Here is a 19,778-nt window from a genome sequence, read left to right on the forward strand (position 1 = left end):
CGCCGACGTAACTCGTGAAGCTATAACATCGGGAAAAAAAGGATAACTATAGTCGAAGCAAGCGTATCACCTAGCTAAGGCCCAAACTATCAGACTCAAGTCTGCTACACCAGTCTACAGGGATCTAAGCCGGCCAAGCGACGTCGGGGTAAAACTAAGGCCTATCGGTTCTGAATTATGTATTTCTAAGGCAAGCTCTAGTTAAACCTAAACTAAGGCTCAACATGTTTCAAATAAATAGTAATAAATCATACAAGCAATCCACATCGCAAAAAGGGTCAATTAATAACACAAAGCATGCTCACAGTTACTCGATAATTCCCGAAATAGGCCGAAAACATGATTTCTAAACACATATGCATGATTCAATAACTACCCAACCCAAATCCTAACTAATCAACATGCATTCACATTCTCGAGCTCAATCTAAGAGAGGGAAGACGTAGCCTACCTGTAGGCCGATCACACGCGCTCCAAAATCACTTATCCGGAGCTTTCCCTTTTCGAGCATCCTCGAAATGCTGCATCGCTATCAAAAATAGAGTCACAACGTTATTACGATCGTTTAGACACCAAATATACATAACTTTATGGAGTAAGATTGAGATCAATGGGCTAAAGTCTTTGCCCCCCCCCCCCCCATTCTGGGAGCTGAGCATAAATGTCAATCTGACTAGAGTGTATGAGCATAGGATATGGACACAAATCTGATATGAGAAACATCAACAGGATGTTATAACGAGTGCACTTTGAGGAATACACTAGAGTGTGAATGGATTGATATAACACTATAACTCTTTCTAAACACATCAATATCTGATTCTTAACACTTGACTTAGTCCCTCACCTTATCAGCTCCCCCTTAGGTCTGAAGCTGCATCTTGTTTAAACTAGTTCATATTCGTTTTACTCTAATACTCGGGAGATGCTAATCTCATTGTTGTTGAACACTCCATGTGCAAATCTAAGATTCCTTCTAAGGCTTCTTTTTGAAATGCTTCTCTTAACTGCTTCCCTCGTCTATAGAAGTTTTTCTATAATCGTTACTCACATTGACTTATAAAGAGTTTTAATCTAACTCTTAATAGTCTGACTTCTCCTTCTTAGCCCACTAATATCGTCCTTCCAAGTTCATAGCTATCTAATTAGAGGAAACTTGAACTACATTTAAGAGGTTCATCATTGGCTATATAAAATCTCTTCTACCAAACTCTGAAGGATAATAAATGATTCTTACATCAGCCTACTCCACATTGACGGATCAAATTACTATTACATGAAAATCATAAACTTAATTAGAACCTCGTCTGACTACATACGATATCGGCTACATCTCTTAATGCTCTTTCTAATCTAATGACTGAGCACACTTCATTGCTCTCATCTAAGTCATTATACCACACTTGTTCATATTTATAGAAAAGTAACACCTTAATTCCTCACATAATTTATGTCAAAGCTACTAGATCATATCTTTAAACTAACATCATCACCCTCATGTTGCCATCTTTTTTATCACGACACTTATCTCAAATTCAATCTTAGAGTCTTCTACTAAACACGGATATTAATATAACTGCTCACATACTATACTAACTTACGACTACAAGATAAATAAGAAACATTTTCCCACTAAGAGCTCATGACAAGTAGTCAATCTTTATCTCATAGCCTACCTATTTTACAGATTACCTCACATTTCCTTTCACAACTTAAGTACTATTTACCCACTTACTATACATCATTACTTAATTAGTTCTATAATCCTCGGAATATCATGGGGTTCTCCCTACAAAATCATAAGTCTATCGTAGATTTATCACCTCATAAATACTTTGCTCTCCTATTCAACACCTATATTTGGTCTTCAGTGACACAATGGCTCATCGATATAAACTCTCTTCTAGTTAAAGTATACTCTAACTCATCCTGACTAGTTACTATTACTCTACCTTATATCGTGAAATCACACAAAAGATTACTATTCCTTAGCCCACACCTAAGGAAAAAACTCCTCATTAATGACTTACTAGGTACATGTTTATAACTTATATACTCTATTCAATAACTATCCCCATCTCTTGTGTTATTACACTTCCAAATGCATATTTTTAACTCGGGGCACTTCTACTACTACTTGCTCATACTATCGCAAATCACACTATCTTTTGGGCGACAATACTGCCCAAGAATTCTAAAACATACTCCCTTTTAGGGTATCACCTGAAACAAGGTTTCAAAAAAGAGAATCTGAGAGTAGATCTAGCATTAGCGCAAATGCACGATTCATATGAATAAGGGTGAATCATTTCGGATCAATAAACTTAAGCATACTAAAGGGCTTTTATCAAGCCCTTCTATAGTCTTTTGACTTTTCTAAAGACTTTATCTAAGAGTAACTCATCGATAAGAATCTGGGCTTTGCTATTTAAACCACCTTGAGTATGAGGGGTAGTCGAATAGATTTGTGAAACTCATGAGTATGAATAAGTTCCTTATGACATAGTTTTATAGCACGATTTAGAGTATGAAAAAAGGAAAACTTTTCTTAAATGTTTGTAGTCCCTCCTCTATAACAGTGGGGCCCTCACAACCATAAATAAGATTCTATTGACACGGCTTCATAGACACCCTAGGACATTTGAACTCTGGGCTCTGATACCAAGTTTTTTACACCCCGATCCTACACCCTGGACGTAGCCGGCACTCAAAAACCATTGTTGGTCCCCAAGTAAGCCCTTGGCTTGGAAGACTACTTAGCAAAAGACTGACTCAAGCAAATATGGGCTTTAAAAGCTGAAATAACTCACTTGTCTCAAAATACTCGATTTAAATTGTCTGAAATATATTGAATAAAAGTAGTAAGAGTTTGAAAAATATATCAAAAGAAATACTAAAAGACTCTCAACACTGTCTATCTATGAAGCCTCTATTGTTCAAGATGGATATCGGGACAAGACTCATGACACCTCAAAACAACTAAATTGGAAATAAAAATGGAATCATCCGGGAGCAAGGAGGTCTCACCAAAAGCTGTCAATTAGTGCAAAGTGATCTCAACGAAGCGCTTGTTGATGATCCTGAACACATATATTTGCATCATAAAAATATGCAGGTCGAATGACATTAGTACATTGAATGTACGAGTATGTAATATAGTTGAAGCAACAATAACTGAATTGAAAGTGTTGAAACAATGTTCAACTGAATATAAAGCATAAATAGAGATAAAGATCATTTACAACTTCACAAAGTAAAAGATGTTAACTCAAAGAACTGTATATACAGATATAATAAAAAATAACTCTTTACTCTATTCGGTAGTTTTTCTAACCGACAACCATCACTATGAGCCTCGTGATGATACCACGTCTCGCTCATACTGTCAGAACTATCATATACCTTACCAGGTATAAAAACATCTTCAACTCATGGATCCGTCTAATAGGCCTTCTCAAAAGTAGTGAGAAGTCGACCGAATGCCGATACGATCCTATCCAATAATGATTACATGGTTTATAGGGAATGTGAGTTGTCTGAACGCTTCCTCATATTGGTGCTCAATACTACTCCCAAAATATATAACTCAGTGCTCGAGTAAAAATACTCTCTCTGGTTGAGATAAGTTCTCAGAAGGGCCTCTTTAAGAGGTAACTACTATGTACTAAATTTCTTGTGAACTCTAAAAACTCTTTATACCATTCTGAAAAATAGTACTCTTTTTTCAACATAGAAATGATACATTTGAGAATCCTTTAGTTCCCTTAAACTCTTCTCAAAATAGAAGTTTATACTTAAACTTACTCTTGAACCCATGCTAACTTCTCAACATTTAATTTAAGGAAAAATGTTTGTTTTAAAGATTCTCAATCAAAACTCAAAAATTAGGGTTATTCTGGGATTATCAACATGAATAATAACTCAAATATCTCAAAGCATAATATAGTGCAACTCATAATCAGGAATTTAGAATTCATAAACAATAACTTAACTCATATAAGAGATTCTCGAAACTAAGGGTATAACCCTAGATTTAACTCTTACTGGTTGAATCAGATGTATGTCATGAGAACAAACTCAATACATCACTATGAATAGCCTTACATCCCTAGAAGAACAAAGTTCTTGAAGAAGTTTGAATAAGAACTTCATTGGAAGCTTTGAAACCCTAGCTTTTGTCTTCCTCACAATTTTCTTTTTGAGCTGGGGAGTTGAGAGCGTAAAATAAAAGAAAACTAAGTATTTAGTGGAATATATTCCCCTAATTGAAGTTAAAATGTTACGGCTTGGGCTTAGGAAAGAAATCTCACTTTAAAAGTTGTCAAAAATCTTCCACGGGGCTATCTATGGTTCGCAGTTTGATCTATGGACTATATCATATTCGTGGAATTCATATTGAAGTTTAAAGCTCAGAATTTCAATTTAGGGGTCCATACTACGACCTATAGAAGTTTCTACCTACCGTAGATCCAATCCGTAGAATTCATATTGAAATTTAAGGCTTAGAAGTTCATCATACGGGTCCAAACTACGGCCCGTAGAAGTTTTTACGATCCGTAGATGGGTCTGTAGGAATTGGACCTAAAAAATTTGACTCTCTAAAGTTTTTGCACGAATTACAGTACAGGTCGTAGCTCTTTCTACGGCCCGTATAAGTGACCTATAGGTCACTGACTCAGAAAACTCTGTTGTGGCAGTCTCTAGTAAAAACGGTCATAACTTTTTACTCCGAATTCAAAATGAGGCAAACTTAGTGGCGTTTGAAAGAAGACTTATAAAACTTTAATTTGATAGGTAGGCTACCTAATTTATTATGTTCTGAGATATATGATATTTTAAAGTTGACCTAAGTAGAATCTTATATAAAAACTTAATCGGTAAGGAAACTTCCAAGTCAACTTTGTGCTAGGAGATTCTAATGACTTTTATTCATATCCAATTTTATTTCAACACTAAAGAATTAACCTCAACACCTAAGAACAATTTAAGAATCACCCAACACGAACTTTTTTTGCAAATGAAGAATGATTCGGGTCTTAGCTTAGAAATTTGTGGGATGTTACACTTAAGTTTGATGAGTTAAATAAGTCTATTTTTTTTTGGTAATTAAACTAATTGTACTACCTACTAAGTGAAGTCATTATAGAGCAACAGGTTTAATCTCAACTTGTTTAACCTAAGGACTCATTTAATCATGAAGAGCATACATGATCATTGAAAAGGAAAATTATGTACTTCATTTCTTATCCTAGTAGGAGCTCTTACGCAAGCCGTGTAGACAATCTCCTTTGCAACTATCATTAAACCATCATCTATTTTTTAAAATGATGGTTTAATGACATGGCTTATCAACTAAAATAGAAGGAGACTTTTGAGGTACTTAGTATTTTTTTGAGAAAAATAATAATAGTCTAGTGGTATTACTGTCTTTATGAAAATTAAATTAAATTGTATAAGTAGTTTTAAAAATGAGTGACTATTTAGGAAAATAATATAATGTTAAGTATCGAAAAAAATTCCTTCTTCATAAACTAATCTATTTTAAAAAAAAAAAACAATGAACAAGATTATAATTTTGATTAAATGGATTGACTAACTCTATTATGAAGAAAGAAAAAAGAAGGCTATTTAAGAAAATTAAATTAAATTGTATAAGTAGTTTTAAAAAATGAGTGACTATTTAGGAAAATAATATAGTGTTTAAGTATCGAAAAAAAATTCTTCTTAATAAACTAATCTATTTTTAAAAACACAATGAACAAGATTATAATTTTGGTTAAATGGATTGAATAACTCTATTATGAAAAAAGAAAAAAGAAGGCTTTAATGACATGGCACGCCAGCTAGGAGAGAAAGAGATTTTTAAAGTGTTAAGTGTTTTTTTTTCTGAGGAAAAATAGTCATATTTAAGTAATTTTTGTCCTAAACAAAATAAAAGTGATATTTAAAGACAATTATCAAAACTTGAGTGATCATTTAGAAAATTAATTATTCTTTATATTAGGCCTTTAATTCTCTTACTTTTATATACTTCTGTTTTTTTCCGTTCAAACCAAGCTTTGAAGTTTGTTTTTCTTTGTTTTGTTTTACATATTCAGCTTTTAATTTTCTTCCTTTTATGCACTCCTTCTTTCTCCCATTCAAGCCAAATTTTGAGATTTTTTTTATGATTTTGTTCTCTATGCTCAACTTTTAATTTTATTACTTTTATACACTCCTTCTTTCTCCCGTTTAAGCCAAATTTTGAGATTTTTTTTAATGATTTTGTTCTTTATGCTCAACTTTTAATTTTCTTCCTTTTATGCGCTCCTTCTTTCTCCCATTCAAGCCAAATTTGAGATTTTTTTAATGATTTTGTTCTCAATGCTCAACTTTTAACTTTGTTTCTTTTATACACTCCTTCTTTCTCCCAATGATTTTGTTCTCTATGCTCAACTTTTAATTTTCTTCCTTTTATGCGCTCCTTCTTTCTCCAGTTCAAACCAAATTTTGAGATTTTTTTAATGATTTTGTTCTCTATGCTCAACTTTTAATTTTCTTCCTTTTATGCGCTCCTTCTTTCTCCAGTTCAAACCAAATTTTGAGATTTTTTTAATGATTTTGTTCTCTATGCTCAACTTTTAATTTTCTTCCTTTTATGCGCTCCTTCTTTTTCCCGTTCAAGCCAAATTTTGAGATTTTTTAATGATTTTGTTCTCAATGCTCAACTTTTAAGTTTCTTCCTTTTATACCCTCCTTCTTTCTCCCGTTCAAGTCAAATTTTGAGATTCTTTTAATGATTTTGTTCTCTATGTTCAACTTTTAATTTTCTTCCTTTTATGCGCTCCTTCTTTCTCCCATTCAAGCCAAATTTGAGATTTTTTTTAAGGAAAAGGGTCAAAATTATATGCTCAACTTTTAATTTTCTTCCTTTTATGCACTCTTTCATTCTCCCGTTCAAGCCAAAGTTTGAATTTTTTTTAATGATTTTGTTATGAGTGCTCAACTTTTAACTTTCTTCCTTTTATACACTCCTTCTTTCTCCCGTTCAAGCCAAATTTTGAGATTTTTTAATGATTTTGTTCTCAATGCTCAACTTTTAATTTTCTTCCTTTTATGCGCTCCTTCTTTTTCCCGTTCAAGCCAAATTTTGAGATTTTTTAATGATTTTGTTCTCAATGCTCAACTTTTAACTTTCTTCCTTTTATACACTCCTTCTTTCTCCTGTTCAAGCCAAATTTGAGATTTTTTTTAAGGAAAAGGGTCAAAATTACCCCTGAACTATGTGAAATAGATCACTTATACCCTCCGTTACATTTTGAGCTCAAAAATACCCATACTCTTATCTCTAGAGACCACAAATACCCCTCAAAAGTTAACAACCCAAATTTTTAATGACATGGCATGCCATGTGTGAATGATCCTTCCTCCTAAGATGCCCACTAGGATTACCACTAACTTTTTTTAAAAATCTAAATCTCCTAAAATTGTATTAATCCAACAAAAAAAACAAGAACAAAGTTAATATTATCGAGTCGTAAATTTTCCCTCATACATACAGAAGATACAGGTATGTTATACAAAAAATCATCCTATCAAGTTAGATATATTATATATTAGTTATTTATCAAGTGGAAATATACTTGGTTAATAGTTAAACTACGAATGAAAAAATAACTTTTAACAGCAATAAATATAAATATTAATAAACAATGGTAAATATTTACGTAATTAAAAATAAAAGGTTTTTAATTAAAAATATAAATATTTTTTATGTAATTAAAAATAAAAGATTTATTTCTAATTTTAGAAGGATTTCTAATTGTTGGAAATCCAAGTTGGCAGCTTAGGTGGAGAGATCAGTCCCACATGGCTTGCCATGTCATTAACAATTTGGATTGTTAACTTCTGAGGGGTATTTGTGGTCTCTAGGGATAACAGCGGGGTATTTTTTATCTCAAAATGTAACGGAGGGTATAAGTAGTCTATTTCTCATAGTTCAGGGGCAATTTTGACCATTTTCCGTTTTTTTATGATTTTGTTCTCTATGCTCAACTTTTAATTTTCTTCCTTTTATGCGCTCCTTCTTTCTCCCGTTCAAGCCAAATTTTGAGGTTTTTTTAATGATTTTGTTCTCAATGCTTAACTTTTAACTTTCTTCCTTTTATACACTCCTTCTTTCTCCCGTTCAAGCCAAATTTTGAGATTTTTTTAATGATTTTGTTCTCAATGCTTAACTTTTAACTTTCTTCCTTTTATGCGCTCCTTCTTTCTCCCGTTCAAGCCAAATTTTGAGGTTTTTTTAATGATTTTGTTCTCAATGCTTAACTTTTAACTTTCTTCCTTTTATACACTCCTTCTTTCTCCCGTTCAAGTCAAATTTTGATATTTTTTTTATGATTTTGTTCTCTATGCTCAACTTTTATTTTTCTTCCTTTTATGCACTTCTTCTTTCTCCCGTTCAAGTCAAATTTTGTTATTCTTTTAATGATTTTGTTCTCTATGTTCAACTTTTAATTTTCTTCCTTTTATGCGCTCCTTCTTTCTCCCTTTCAAACCAAATTTTGAGATTTTTTTAATGATTTTGTTCTCTATGCTCAACTTTTAATTTTCTTCCCTTTATGCGCTCCTTCTTTTTCCTGTTCAAGCCAAAGTTTGAGATTTTTTTAATGATTTTGTTCTCAATGATCTACTTTTAACTTTCTTCCTTTTATACAGTCCTTCTTTCTCCCGTTAAAGCCAAATTTTGAGATTTTTTTTAATGATTTTGTTCTCTATGCTCAACTTTTAATTTTCTTCCTTTTATGCACTCCTTCTTTCTCCCGTTCAAGCCAAATTTTGAGATTTTTTTAATGATTTTGTTCTCAATGCTCAACTTTTAACTTTCTTTCTTTTATACACTCCTTCTTTAACCCGTTCAAGCCAAATTTTGAGAATTTTTTTATGATTTTGGTCTCTATGCTCAACTTTTAATTTTATTCCTTTTATACATTTCTTCTTTCTCCTGTTCAAGTCAAATTTTGAGATTCTTTTAATGATTTTGTTCTCTATCTTCAACTTTTAATTTTTTTCCTTTTATGCGCTCCTTGTTTCTCTCGTTCAAGCCAAATTTTGAGATTTTTTTAATGATTTTGTTCTCAATGCTCAACTTTTAACTTTCTTCCTTTTATACACTCCTTCTTTCTCCTGTTCAAGCCAAATTTTGAGATTTTTTTATGATTTTGTTCTCTATGCTCAACTTTTAAATTTCTTCCTTTTATGCACTTCTTCTTTCTCCCATTCAAGCCAAGTTTTGAGATTTTTTTTATGATTTTGTTCTCTATGCTCAACTTTTAATTATCTTCCTTTTATATACTTCTATTTTTTCCTTATTAATTCAAATCAAGTTGTGAGAAAATATATTTATTTTATCATGATTCTTTTCATTTATTTTAGGAGTCTTTAATTATACACGTATCTCATATATTTTTGGAATCAATATTATAAAGATAATTAAATAATTAATTGTAGTGAGTGATAATTTTATTTATTTTAGAGTCTCCTAATAAAGTATAAAAACTTCAATTAACATTTTTAAGGACATTTATACTTTAAATATAACATAGATACTTGAAAAAAATATATTCTAAATTGTGTACTATCGAGTATCCAATCATTTTCTTGTTCTTAGCTGTTCTTATTTTATTATATACACTAAAATATAATGATTTTTTTATGACAATTGAAATGAAGTGTTAGATATAATTGTCACCAAACGAACAATGAAAGTATATACAATTGATCTGGAAAAAAACTCATATGAAATACTTTAGTGCTTCTAATTTCTCTTGAAAATGAATGATATACTTTGATATTTATTGATATATATAACAAATAACAAAGTAACTTATAAGTTCTAACAACGTATATCATCAATTTGTTTAATATTAAGGTTCAACCCCTTCACATTTGTTGTTAGCAAGAATGAAACAAAGAATATTATTGGTACCATTAAAAAGAAGTGAAACTATTTCAATCAAAATATTCAATTAGGCAGTCACATTGAATATAACACATTTACTCGTTTAAACCAACATATGTAATTCTCTTATTAGTTTTTTTAACTAGAAATCTTCTATTCTTTGACCAACTTATTCAAGCACATAAATTTATTTGTTAATAATTTTGATAAACTTATTTTTGGGCCACCTTAAGGCAATAAGCTTTTATATTACACATTTTATTCAAGAAAAGCATTAAATATAAAAAAGTCTCAGGTTAAATAGAAAGAACTTGTATCATTTAATAACGCTCGAAATCTTCATCTTTGGTTCAAATAGAATGTCAAATGGAAACTAAAAAACATAAAAATTAAATACATTTATCCAAAAAAAGAAGAAGATAAAAATGCAGATTATTTGGCTAAAAAAAGAAGAAGAAGAAGCAGCAAATACAATACCAATTCAAAAGTCAATACATGTCGCATGATTATAGCCAATTCCAAACAAAACAATAAGAATTAAAAGAAATATCAAAATAGTCTAACAGAAAATTAATAAAGTAATATTTAAAAAAAAAACTCCAGAACAATGAACGTATAAGACGCAGATGCAAGAACACAATAATATATGTTGATGTTAATTTTTCAATAATTTAAACAATAATAGAAAAATTAAGAACTTATCCTCAGGGAAAAATCAATGTAGAAAACTAATTGAAAATTTATGTATGATTTATTTTACTTTGTCGATTATTACAGTAAACTCATTGTATTTTCGATCTACTTTCATCAAATAGCTAAATAAATCTTTTTTTAAAAAGATAAAGAAGTCCCAATTTGAAGTAAAAAAATATTTATTTTATCCTCTCAATCTATCTTTAAAAAAAAAAAATTATAAATCAACTATGTAAAAAATTAAAAGTAATGTATTATCCAAATTAAATTTCATTTCCTTCATTTTTAAACGTTAATCATAATACACAATGGAGATCTGATCAATGGTTCTTGTGCTAAATTTCTACGTTGTATGGCCATGGGTTATTGATAATCAAATGTTGAGCATGAATAAATTACTAATAAAGCAATACATTGTTAAATCAAGATAAAATATGTATGTCTTTCTGATAGGGTATACTCAACTCAAAAGGACACATTTATTTTTCTTTTGATAAATTATTATGTTATCAACTTAAATTATTGATACCATTTCTATGAGAATTGATGAGTCGGAGATTTTCACTCATTTTAGGTATTTTTAGTTCAACAAAGAGTCCTCAATGCATATTTACGTCCTTATATGATGATATTTTGATGTTTTGCATCTATGAATGTTCAAGGACAAGGTAAAAATATGCAAAAAGGCCAAAAACATTGAAAAGAGTGAAAACTCCCAATTGAGGACCGCCTAGTACAATGAGTGGATCGCCCAAAGTGATTGGACCTCACCTAAAGTGACAGTGATAACTTATGAGAATATAAAAGGCAGGTCGGCGAAGACAGGCACAAGCGGTGATTAACTAAAGTAGTTAGGCGAAGTGAAAGTTCATCACCTATAGTGAGTTGAGACTAGACCAAATGGAAGGCTAAAATAGGCCAAGGTGGTCATCAGTGATTTGTCGAATGTGAAAGGTTGACTCAATCGAGTTCGCCAACTGAGATTCAAACACCTGAAGCCAAGAAAGGGCAAGCTAAAAAACAGAATGGAGATCCGCCAATCAAGTAGGCATGCCTGACTAATGTCACCTTATAGTCGCATTTGGAATTTTGGATTAATTTTTGGGAAAGTTATAAATATCTCAAAGGAAAGAGAAAATGTAGCTTTTTGATATTGAGAAAACGGGATTTTGAAAATTAGCTTAGAAACTTTACTCTCTAGAGTTTTGGGGTTTTGAACAATCTTGTAATTGACTATTGAAGGTTCAATTCAAAGTGGATGTTGAAGATTAATCCTAATTATCAACACTTCGATGACTGAAAATATAATTGATATAATTTATTTCCCTTTATGATGTTTTGCTAAAACTCCAATTTAGTGGGTCTAGTGTCTTGCTCTGTTTTTCTGTTATTTATTCATAGATTTGAGCTATCAAGAATGAGGTCAATTGATGGGTTAAAATTGCAAACTTAATCCTAGCATAGATCTTCGATTGATGCTTGAAAGAGATTAATTGAAGTTGGTAAATAGCTTAATACTTGCAAATTGGGTTTGTATTATTGTACTTTACTCGAAAAAGAAATTGTAGTTTCTATTCTAATTGTCAAATCTACTCGAAAGAGAGATTTTAGTAAGGTATTGAGTTGATTTGTATTTTGCATGGAGGATACAGATAGAAGATTCTATAATATCATGCATTGAGATCGAAAGAAGAATTGTGTCGTTGACGATTACCCAGCCTATCCATGTTTGTCTAGCATTATTAAGCAAGCACTTATACCTCAATTTGATGTTCATACAAGCTCACACACCCCTAGATCGTCTTTTACTTGCTTAAACCCTATTTTTAGTTGAATTTTGATAATTCATTCCAAAATCCTTTTCTTAAATTTGGTGGGATCTCCGCCCATTTGTCCTAATTGCTACAATGAATTGGTTTGCATTTTTAATTTCCTCTTTGAATTCTTAATTTTTGATCACTCCCTGTGGGTTTCGACCCCAACTTTATTTTTTGGTATTTATATTGCTAGCGATCGCTTACTCAATTAATTGTTTTTGTGAGTAATTTGAGTGTTATCAAAAATAGCGTCGTAGCTAAAAATTCAATTTGTGAAGTTAATTTTTAAACTTATTTGTTTGTAGTAGAATACATTTTTGTTTGGTGTTGTTGTGCTCCATTTAAAGGTGAAATATGAGTATAAATGGAAGTGACAATTCTAGTCAGTATGGGCAAAATAATAACATTGGAGATATTGATAACATGCATGTTAATGTCGTCGAGAGTATAGGAGAAATCCGGTCACCTCCTACTGCTTGGAGAGCTATATGTTTCATGTAACCGGAATGATGTTGCAATCACTCCAAATGTGAGGTATATTCGGAGGTCTTGCTCATAAAGACCCCGATGATCATCTTAGGAACTTTGTGGATGTTTGTAGACCTTTCGCCTTCAAGAATATTTCTCAAGAATCTATTCGTTTAAGGTTGTTTCCTTTTTCCTTAACATGAGAAACAACCACGTGGTTGGCTGAATTACCACAAAATTCAACAACTTTGTGGAAGGAACTAGCATAAGTGTTCTTTGAAAGATTTTTCCCTCATTGGAAGATGGTGAAACATAGAGATAACATCCAAAATTTCAAGAGAGTGGATGGTGAGCCTATCCATGAAACTTGGTTGCGATTCCAAAAGTTCTTATTGCAATGCCTGACACATGGTGTTCTGAACAACTTGTTGTTGCAATATTTCTATTGTAGCCTTGATACAATGAACAAAAGGTTAGATGACCAACTCATTCAATTAGGGTTAATGTGACCACCATTTAATGTGGCAACAATGTTACTTGATGACATGACCAAGATAAATCGAGCATGGCATACTAGGGAGGACCAATTGTCTTCTCTATAGTTGGGTATGAGTAAGGAACAAATGGAAAAGAACCAAGAGTGTACTGAGAACATGGCCAAGATGATGAACCAACTTTATTTGTTATCTTAACATGTCATGGGGTGGATTCAAATCGGTGAACTCAACTATGGTGTGAGCAGTGGGAAATGCCCGAATGATGCCAATTTTAAAGAATTATAAAATGAAGAAGTTCTATACTTGGGGAACCAAATGAGGGGTTCTCATCCGAACTATCCTAGACTGGGTGGAAACCAAGGTTAGACTAAAGATAGGGATAGTGGCTGGAGAGATTAGCGAGACAGAGGAGGAAATTGGAGGGATCATGAAGCTGGCAAGGATAGGTTAATACCACCTCTTGATCGTCCCAAACCCAAAGAGCAAGCTGGATCGGAAGGAAATTGAATTGATGATATGTTGACTATGATCTTTAACAAAGTTGAAGGTTCTGATGTAGTGTTGAAAGAGTTGAAAAATGATTTCTTCACTTTGACTCAAATGGTTACTTTCCACTCCTTGTCAATTAAACAGTTGGAAACTCAAATGAGTCAAATCTCCTCTTATTTAAATCCAAGGCAAAAAGGAACTTTGCCTAGTGAAACCATCCACAACCCCAAGAATGATGTTTTATGAGTAAGAACTACGTCGTGTCACAACGTTAAATACAGTGTTTCTTAGAAGGTAACCCAAGATTACTGTATTGCTTTCAATAACATGTATTATGAGTGCAGGTTGAAATGAAGTCAAAAGTTGAAAAGGACAACATGGGTGATACAAATACCCATTCAATGATTTGCCGAATTGGTTTGGTGGACATTTTCATGTTCACCTTCTTAGACAAGAATTTTTAAAAATGTTACTGTTAACTTTCACGTATAGGTACCTGGTCAGTGATCCACCGAATGGCATTTGGTAAACATCGAATCTACCGAGTTGAACTTCAAGTTGGATATATATATATATATGCATCATCAGTGAGATTGAGCTCCTTCGGTGATTTGATGAACGCGTTCGGCGACGTTAGTCACAGACCGTTGAGTGCGTCTGACAGTGAAAGGTCAAGGGTCATTTCTTTTTTAAATATTAATCATTTGATCTTTTTGAAATTTTTCACTTCCGACACTATATGCTTAGTCTAAATACTATATTATGACCTTTTTGCTTTGATTTGCTTTCTTAGAGTGCGTGCTTGCGTGTGATTCTCAACCCAACTCTTTCTCCCTTTTTTTCGAAGAACCCTTTCCAATTGAGTTTGGTTTTCGAGTTAAAAACTTATGTTTTTACTTGAAAAATGTGCATATTGTTGTGTTACATATTGATTTTGTTATTTTGATGTGTGAATCATATTGGTACGCATTAAATTGGTCAATTGAATATTCCCCATGAGTTAAAATTGTTGATTTTGTGCCCAAATTGCAAAAAATTAATTATGTGGTTTGCTAGTTGAAACTTCATTGATGAATATTATGGGTCTTGTATGAATTTTACTTGGGAGAATTCTAATTAGCCAAGTGTTGTCTAATAGGATTGAATTTTCCCAATGAGAGATAGGGTGACGTCTTTCTTAAGGACAAATCGTCGATTTAGCAATATTTTGTTGATTTTGGGGGAAGTCTAAGTACCCGGGGGGTAAGAATGGGTCTATGGGTAGCATGTTAATATGTTTGGGTGTTGGATGTTGTCGAAATTTTGTGCTTAATTTGAAAATTGGGTGTTGGCTTAAATTACCTATTCGGTGAGCTTGTCTTATCCAACCAAGGTGATTAGGCGAATCACCGAGTAAGTCTCAGGTCGCCTTTTTGCCTTACTTTTGGTGAGCTTGTCTAAGCTCGCTGAACCAGCTTGGCAAATCACTGAGTTGGAGTTGACATCGCCATTCATACCAGAGTGGAAATATTTTTTTATCTTGACAACTTCGGTGAGCTCATCTGAGCTCGCCTAACCTGTTAGGTGAATCGCCTAACCATTCAGTGAGCCTCAAGAAACTCGTTTCAATTGTGCTTCTTTGTGCAAATATTTTCAACCAACCTTCACTCGATGTTTCCTTTGAAATGTTGTGCTTTACAGGAAAATGGCCAAAACTAAAGGTCAAGAGACTAGAAGGGCATCTCTTTCTGACTGACTTTCTTCCTCCACTTCCACACAAAAATCAAAAGGGGGTGGTCATCAATGAGCCCTCAAAACAAAAACAAGTCACTCTGCACACTTCTAAGAGTGTGAGTGAAAAGAAATAGAAGAAAGTTGTTGAGGCTACTAGTAAATGGGAGAGGGCCTTAGTTGATGCACCCACATCTTTATCATTTAACCTTGAAGAGCCCCTACTAAAATTCTCTTGGACTGATGATAAGGGTGACAATGCAGCAGATAGTACACTAGCACCTAGAGGTGAAGGAGGTTGTATCAAATAACAGGAGTGCAATTCACTCCAAATTGATGTAGGGTCCCAATGAAAATGTTACTTCAAGGGTACTTCAGGTCATCACTCTAAGGACCCTCAACATATTAAACGCAATTGAGGAGTGTACTATTTTAACGGAGCGTAGATTGTCGACGGATGGGGTCATGAGTGACTCCTCGCCATTTGGGACACTATCAAATTCAACAAGTTTTAGCAGTTCACTAGAGCTCGACCACCATATGTCCTAGAATGGGTTCGGGAATTCTACAATGCCTATGCCAAGGCACTCCCAAAGAAGAGAATATGGGTGGTTTGGAAGCCTTTGAAGGAAGTTGAAGTCTGAGGCAATATGGTACAGTGTGGCCGAGAAACGATAAATAATGTTTTGAGAATGGCTGGTCAGAAGATGAATATGTACAAGCTTTGGATGAAGCATAAACTGGATTAGTTGAAGGGGTGGTTGTCACCCTTAATTTCAGACATTACTCCCCCATGGTTGGTTGACGAGGTGAAGATTGAAAATAAGAATATCAATATTATGGCTCATTTTTTGTTTGGGTTCATCAATAACAACCTAATGCTTCATGGAACGAGTCAATCATTCGGCACCCAAAGGAAGTCTTAGTGGGTACAATCATTGATATGGAGGTGATACACGAGGGCTAAATTATTAAGAAAGAGATGTCCATGCAGTCCATACAAGAGCAAACTTCTCTTCAATTCCCTGCCTTGATCACTTAGTTATGTGAGGCAACTGGATTCCATTTAGAGAGAGGGCAGATATTAGAGTGACCCTCGCCTCATCGAATGATATTTGAAAGATTGAGGCAGATTACTTGAGATATGACGCGTCCAAAAGAAAGCCACCACCACCTGACACCACACCGGTAGTGGATCTTACTACCTTAGTGTCAGACGATGCTCATCCCACTCCTACTGTGGAGCCCTCATGTATCCTTCACACTTTGTTTGTGCCTTCTAGATCTGCTACACCTCCCCTACATTCCGGCCTCCATTGACACAGGACTTGATCTATCAGATGGGCAACATTTCCCATTATATGGATGTAGGGCGTCTCGCCTTGAAATGGAGGTGCCTAAGATGATTAATGCGGCTATTGAGGTTGTCATATTCCCTATGCGGGCTAAGGTTGTGAACCATCAAGCTAGGTTAGCTTCCTATATGGAAAGGTTAGATATATCACTTCTAGAGTTGAGGAGCGTGAGAGGAATGAGGGTAGTTCTACTGTGTTGACTAAGTTGATGAGTGATATAGCTACTTTGAAGGGTATACGTGGACTAGCTAAGGTCCACCAATTTTTCTATGTTGCGGGGTGAGGTACCCTTGCCTAAGATGCCCACAACTTTACCTCCGACTAATTTTAGAGGAGATGGACCTTCTGGGGCAGCTGAGCAACGAGTAGTAGGTGAGTCTGAGCATATAGGAGATGAGGATAATGATGGTTTAGCCACTAAATTGATGAGAATGAGTTTGTGAGGGCTGATGATCATATGAGTCTAGAGGACTTAGCAGAGCTACATAGATTGGAGAGTTGATTGTGCACGTTACATTGGAGAGATCTTATCACGCCCCGAAGATACCCCCTTGACATAACACGGGACCTAGGATCACGAGTGACCCCAAGCTAACCCTGTGTCTGGCATATAATAAGCATAGTAAAAGATAACTGAATAAAACATACTATGCGGAAGCTTTAAACAATATTAACTGAAAGATGGGGAATACCCAACTAGTTTGAATATATGAAAATGTACTGAGAGTTCAATCACAACTGAAAGATCAAACCCAATCTAAAGCTGAACCAAATACTATGTCTGAAAAAACCTCTAACTGACTAGAGTTGCTGGGACATGCCCCCAGCTAACCCTAGCAAAACTGAAAACATAAATGAAAGATTGAATATAGGAAACATGTCTATTGTCCTCGAAGTATGAGGACTCACCACTGAAGTTGCTGAAATACAAATCGGGATGCGTGATCCGGATGCTGAGTACCTGAACCTACATCATGAAAGGATGTAGCACAGAGTATGCGTTAGTACTTAGAATGTACTGATCATGCAGGATATAGAATATAGCTGAATAAAACATAAGTTGAACAAAATACATAAACTGAACAAAGCATACTTAGCAATGATATAATCTAAATTGAATGTAAATACTGAAACATGTTGAAAACCTAACTGAATGACCAAGTACTAAATCATGAATTGGACATGCTGACTGACTACTGAAGTATAAACTGAAATCCTAGTCAAATGCACTAAAGTCTGACTGTAGGAGCTACTATTAACCGACAAAAAACAAAGTGAGCTAAACGTGGAGTCTGATGTATACTCCCCATCAAGAGGACCCAATATATCTTGCCTGGGGTATAAAGTCATGACTGGCGTGATCACTAAATATGATGCCCACAGAGGGCACTTAGAAACCTATAAGGGCACGTAGTTTTGGGACTATTCGGGTACGCTGAACCCTAGCCCAACTCGGTGTTAAGCCTACTCCCAACTGGAAATGTGTACAATACAACATAACTGAAATATGCTAAATAGCTTAATATTCTGACTTGCTAACTAAGAATGCATTATTTAAGTACTGCTAATGAAACATTCGAAATCTAAGGCATGTATACTTGTTTATCTGACCTAGCTAGTGTAATTCATAAACTAAACGAATCTACACAACTAGGATTCTGAGTTTAATACAAGGAACTAAGCAACAAAGTTACGAAAACATGATAATCTGATTATGAACATTATAACAGCTAAATCACCACAATTTTCTAAAGTTCTAGAAACCCTAGGTCTAAACAAGAGATAGAGAATCAAGAATCTGACTTAATTATAGGGACCTAGTGGAAGAAAGGAATCCACTAGTGAAATCCCACATCCCTGGTGACGAGATTCATGGAGAAATCTTTCGATTTCGGGGCTGGAACTAAAGAAAACTTCCTGCGTGTTCTTGAGAGGCTGCTCAACTTTTCCCTTTATTTTACTCTAAGTTTGATGATTTTTTCGTGAAAGAACTGACTAGTGTAAGTCTTGACTAAGTTACTAGGCTTAAACTGATCAAAACTACGTAGTTTAGGGGTTAAACGACGTAGTTTAGGTGTCCAACACATAGGAGAAAAGACCAAAATGACCTTACTTAAAACTGACGGAGGCCTTCTACGGACCCTATGACTGACCGCTAAAGGGACCACGGCCCGTCAAGTAGGTCGTGGTCTGTTGGCCAGTGTTTATTGGTTCTGGGAGGGGGCCAACCATGACCCCTGCCACAGCCCGTATGAAGGACCACAAACTGTGAAGGTCACCGTGGTTCTTCACTTGAGTTGGGGTCTGTTAGCTCAGGTCCACGGCTCGTTGTCAAGTCCACAACCCGTGAAGGGCTCCGTGGTCTGACGCCTGATCCTAGTGAGTACTGCATGTTTCCCACGAGCTTTCTCATGGCTTGTGAGGTAGTCCACGTCCTGTGAAGGGCTCTGTGGTCCATCACTGCTGGGAGGGTGTGAACCACGGGCAGGTCGGCGAACCGTGGTTCCTTTCACGGTCCGTGTACCCTATCGTGATTCACTATTTTCTAGTGTTTTTCTGCTGCAACTTCTAAGTTTGATTTTCGAGGTGTTAGAGATCTCGTCTGGAGATCTCCAAGGTTGAAACTAGAGGGATCTGTACTTTAGATTCCACTATTCCTCCTCTTGATATTCTAGACACTAATGCCCTGGTTGATGCTACACTCTTGCATCATCCTTTAGATGTGTCGAGTATTGATGTCCGAGGTGATGCTGCCCCTACTGAGCCACAGGGCCGGAGTTCTTCACAGTCATAACCTGACATGAGAACT

The sequence above is a fragment of the Solanum tuberosum genome, unplaced genomic scaffold, assembly GCF_000226075.1.
Source record: "Solanum tuberosum cultivar DM 1-3 516 R44 unplaced genomic scaffold, SolTub_3.0 scf00249, whole genome shotgun sequence".
In the NCBI taxonomy this organism is placed as follows: Eukaryota; Viridiplantae; Streptophyta; class Magnoliopsida; order Solanales; family Solanaceae; genus Solanum; species Solanum tuberosum.